Source organism: Papaver somniferum, unplaced genomic scaffold (genome assembly GCF_003573695.1).
Source record: "Papaver somniferum cultivar HN1 unplaced genomic scaffold, ASM357369v1 unplaced-scaffold_36, whole genome shotgun sequence".
Taxonomy (NCBI): domain Eukaryota; kingdom Viridiplantae; phylum Streptophyta; class Magnoliopsida; order Ranunculales; family Papaveraceae; genus Papaver; species Papaver somniferum.
In genome coordinates this window covers 246,543-252,070 of record NW_020646082.1, presented here as the reverse complement: position 1 = coordinate 252,070, position 5,528 = coordinate 246,543, and positions in this window count along the sequence as shown.

The following is a 5,528-nucleotide window of genomic DNA, read 5'->3' as shown; positions in this document are numbered from 1 at the left end:
TTGAATCAACGTACATAGAAATGCAATTTTTACTAGACGTATTGCCTTAGAACGTATTAATTGTAATAACAATACATTTTTCAAACTTTTTCTGTTAAAGATGAGTCTATCTAGTTTACAATTTAGTCTCAGAAATCAATTTCCGACTTATAACGAAATGTGTAGACTTTTTTGAGTTAACGTATATAAAATTTTTAGATTTGTCTTTCTATTTGTGTTGGCTTTGTCTTTCTATTTGATTCAAGATAGATGAAATTTGTTAGGATTTGGATTAGTTCTGCATGGTCTTTCATCCTTCTTCTATTGTGAAATTTGACTTGCTTCATATTTGCTTGAATCAACGTACATAGAAATGCAATTTTTACTAGACGTATTGCCTTAAAACATTTTAATTGTAATTACAATACATTTTTCAAAATTTTTATGTTAAAGATGAGTCTATCTTGTTAACAATTTAGTCACAGAAATCAATTTCCGACTTATAACGAAATGTGTAGACTTTTTTGAGTTAACGTATATTAAAATCAACATTTTTATGAACTCTTTCTTTTTGTGTTGGATTTGTCTTTATATTTGATTCAAGATAGATGAAATTTGTTAGGATTTGGATTAGTTCTGCATGGTCTTTCATCCTTCTTCTATTGTGAAATTTGACTTGCTTCATATTTTCTTGAATCAACGTACATAGAAATGCAATTTTTACTAGACGTATTGCCTTAGAACATATTAATTGTAATTACAATACATTTTTCAAACTTTTTCTTTTAAAGATGAGTCTATCTAGTTTACAATTTAGTCTCAGAAATCAATTTCCGACTTATAAAGAAATGTGTAGACTTTTTTGAGTTAAAGTATATAAAATTCAACATTTTTATGAACTCTTTCTTTTTGTGTTGGCTTTGTCTTTCTATTTGATTCAAGATAGATGAAATTTGTTAGGATTTGGATTAGTTCTGCATGGTCTTTCATCCTTCTTCTATTGTGAAATTTGACTTCCTTGATATTTTCTTAAATCAACGTACATAGAAATGAAATTTTTATTAGAGGTATTACCTTGGAACATATTAATTGTAATTACGGTATATTTTTCAAACTTTTTCTGTTAAAGATGAATTTATCTAGTATACAATTTAGTCTCAGAAATCAACTTCCGACTTATAACGAAGTGTGTAGACTATTTTGAGTTAACGTATATAAAGTTCAACATATTTATGAACTCTTTATTTTTGTATTGGCTTTGTCTTTCTATCTGATTCAAGATAGATGAAATTTGTTAGGATTTGGATTAGTTCTGCTTGGTCTTTCAACCTTCTTCTATTGTGAAATTTGACTTCCTTCATATTTTCTTGAATCAACGCACATAGAAATGCAATTTTGACTATAAGTATTCCCTTAGAACATATTAATTGTAATTACAATACATTTTTCAAACTTTTCTATTGTGAAATTTGACTTCCTTCATATTTTCTTGAATCAACGTACATAGAAATGCAATTTTTACTAGACGTATTGCCTTAGAACATATTAATTGTAATTACAATACATTTTTCAAACTTTTTCTGTTAAAGATGAGTTTATCTAGTTTACAATTAAGTCTCAGAAATCAATTTCCGACTTTTAACGAAATGTGTAGACTTTTTTGAGTTAACGTATATAAAATTAACATTCTTATGAACTCTTTCTTTTTGTGTTGGCTTTGTCTTTCTATTTGATTCAAGATAGATGAAATTTGTTAGGATTTGGATTAGTTCTGCATGGTCTTTCATCCTTCTTATATTGTGAAATTTGACTTCCTTCATATTTTCTTGAATCAACGTACATAGAAATGCAATTTTTACTAGACGTAATGCCTTAGAACATATTAATTGTGAATACAATACATTTTTCAAACTTTTTCTGTTAAAGATGAGTTTATCTAGTTTACAATTTAGTCTCAGAAATCAATTTCCGACTTATAACGAAGTTTGTAGATTTTTTGAGTTAACGTATAAAAAATCTAACATTTTTATGAATTCTTTATTTTTGTATTGGCTTTGTCTTTCTATTTGATTCAAGATAGATGAAATTTGTTAGGATTTGGATTAGTTCTGCATGGTCTTTCATCCTTCTTCTATTGTGAAATTTGACTTCCTTCATATTTTCTTGAATCAACGTACAGAGAAATGCAATTTTTACTAGACGTATTGCCTTAGAACATATTAATTGTAATTACAATACATTTTTCAAACTTTTTCTTTTAAAGATGAGTTTATCTAGTTTACAATTTAGTCTCAGAAATCAATTTCCGACTTATAACGAAATGTGTAGACTTTTTTGAGTTAACGTATATAATATTCAACATTTTTATGAACTCTTTCTTTTTGTGTTGGCTTTGTCTTTCTATTAGTGATATACGTTTAGGGTAGGAAAGAGAATGTCCGTTTTTTTCTCTTTTTGGCGATTTTGGAAAACCAAATTTTTTCACGTTTAGGGTTTCAAGTTTTACGTTTTTGGATTATCAGAATCAATACGTTGATTCATGATGATTCATTCTTCAGTTAATATTCCTAGTAGCTCAAATCAGAATCATGATAAACCAGTTTCTTTTGCTGAAAAAGTTAGGGAACGTAAAACCCTAAACCCAACTTCAGTTGATATTTCATTGTTACCAAACCCTACTCTTGTTGAATGTGAGCCAGCTCTTGTCATTCCTAATGATTATTATCAGGAAGGGTGCAAACCATTTCAATATAGCTTCATAGCTAGGCTGGATGCTACAGGTTTAAAGTTTGTTGAGGTTCAAAAAATCCTTGAAAATCAATGGAAACTTAAGAATAGGTGTAAGTTTATACCTATGAGCAAAGGATTCTTTGTTATTATATTATCTTCAGATTTGGACAAGGAGAAGATACGTGCTGAAAAGTGGTTTGTCAATCAACAAATTCTGAGGTTGATTGATTGGTACCCAGGTTTTAATCCTGATAAACAAAGAACGTCCCATGCTGCTGTTTGGGTACGTTTTCTTGGTCTCCCTATTGAGATATGGACTGAGAGATCATTACTTTCTATTGGGAAAATCCTTGGAACACCCATTGTGGTGGATCAAAGAACCCTAAATCTGGAATATGGTCATTTCGCAGCTGTTTTGGTGGATATAGACTTTGCAAAGCATATTCCTGAGCGCATCTCTATCACTGCTGGAGGTAAAATTTTTTGGCAATATGTTGATATACCAAATTCACCTAAATTCTGTTTATCTTGCAATATTATTGGGCATGTTGATGGTGAATGCAAAAGGAAGAACAACATGAAGACTGCTGGTAAGGAAAAACAGATTGTTCATAAACCTACAATCCAAGTTTGGCAAGCAAAATTAGCTAAACCTAATGCGGAGGAGGAGAAGTCTTTGAATCAGGTTAATATGGAGGATAATATGGTTGTTGTACGTTCACAATCTGCTCATGCAGAACATGCAAAAACGCAAGGGGCAACAAATACTCAATTTCAGTCCGACCAAAACTCTAAAGTTCAGTCCGTGTCTGAGTTGGAAACCCAGACAAGAGTCTTGAACAAACCAAACTCTGTGGCTGAATCTGGAATACAATCCGTGAGCAAACCAAATCCTATTGAAACTGTGGGGTCTCGTGAAACTGAAGATAATGCACGTACAGCTGCTCGTGAAACTGTTGGTGTCCAGTCCGTGTTAAAAAGCACCCCTACTGACGTTATTGATGAAGAAAATGAATTGGAAAAGGAGCTTGCTCAATCTTCTGTTGAGTTGCGTGAGGCTCAGATGAAGTTTATTCATTGTAAAAATAATATTGCAGCTAAGAAAGATAGAGCTTTACGTAAAAATCATGAAGACATGGCTGCACAGAGTTTTTCTAAAGAAGAATGGACTGAAGTGAAAGGAAAGAAATCCCCTAACAAAGGTACTTTCTCTTTTACTCCTTTTGAGAATGATTATACTCCTTTTTCGGATGAGTTGATGCAAACTGAAGTTGTGGTTGAAAATAAATTTGGCGTTCTAGCATCTGAGTTAGGCCTTGATAAGGTTATTATTGAGGAGGAGGAGGAGGAACAAGTGGAATCTAGTGACTCAGATGTTAGTATGGGCTCTAAAAGTTGGGGTGAGGTTGATGCTGACATTTTAGCAAGGAAAAAAGCTAGGAAAGTTGCCAAACAGGCTGCTAAGATTATAGCAAAGCGTTCTTTACAACCTGATTCAAGTTTGGAATCTTCCCCTAGCAAGTCTATTGAGGAGTCTCCGAGCTCTAACACGGAAATTCAAGCGGGGTTGGTAGAAAAGAGGGAGCAAATGGATAGAAAATCTCCTAGTAAGTTATCTCCTATTAAGCTTGTCCCTGGTAACTTTGCATCTGAGGATGAAGAAGGAGAGTTTTATGAGGATGAAGATGAGGATGTCTTGGGTAATTATGCTTTTGATACGGATATTATGGATGGAATTTTTTCTAAGAGCAAATCGTATAGAGTTGGTAGCAGCAGAAGTAAATTGAAAGGAGTTGGCTATAGATATAGGTAGCTTCTTTTAGTTTTTCTTTTTTTGTGGTTATGGCTTTTGTTATTTCTTAATCGTTATTTAGTCCCCTTTGGTTTATGGGGGTATGGAGAAGTGTGCTCCAAATTTGTAATTCTTGTAATTACGTTTTTTTGCTTAATAAACCTTTTTGACCTAGCAAAAAAAAATTGAATCAAATAGAAAGACAAAGCCAACACAAAAAGAAAGAGTTCATAAAAATGTTGAATTTTATATACGTTAACTCAAAAAAGTCTACACATTTCGTTATAAGTCGAAAATTGATTTCCGAGACTAAATTGTAAACTAGTTAAACTCATCTTTAACAGAAAAAGTTTGAAAAATGTATTGTAATTACAATTAATATGTTTTAAGGCAATACGTCTAGTAATAATTGCATTTCTATGTACGTTGATTCAACAAAATATGAAGGACGTAAAATTTCACAATAGAAGAAGTATAAAAGACCTTGCAGAACTAATCCAAATCCTAACAAATTTCATCTATCTTGAATCAAATAGAAAGACAAAGCCAACACAAAAAGAAAGAGTTCATAAAAATGTTGAATTTTATATACGTTAACCCAAAAAAGTTGACACATTTCGTTATAAGTCGGAAATTGATTTCTGAGACTAAATTGTAAACTAGATAAACTCATCTTTAACAGAAAAAGTTTGAGATATGTATTTTAATTACAATTAATATGTTCTAAGGCAATACGTCTAGTAAAAATTGTATTTCTATGTACGTTGATTCAAGAAAATATGAAGGAAGTCAAATTTCACAATAGAAGAAGGATGAAAGACCATGCAGAACTAATCCAAATCCTAACAAATTTCATCTATCTTGAATCAAATAGAAAGACAAAGCCGACACAAAAAGAAAGAGTTCATAAAAATGTTGAATTTTATATACTTAACTCAAAAAAGTTGACACATTTCGTTATAAGTCGAAAATTGATTTCTGAGACTAAATTGTAAACTAGATAAACTCATCTTTAACAGAAAAAGTT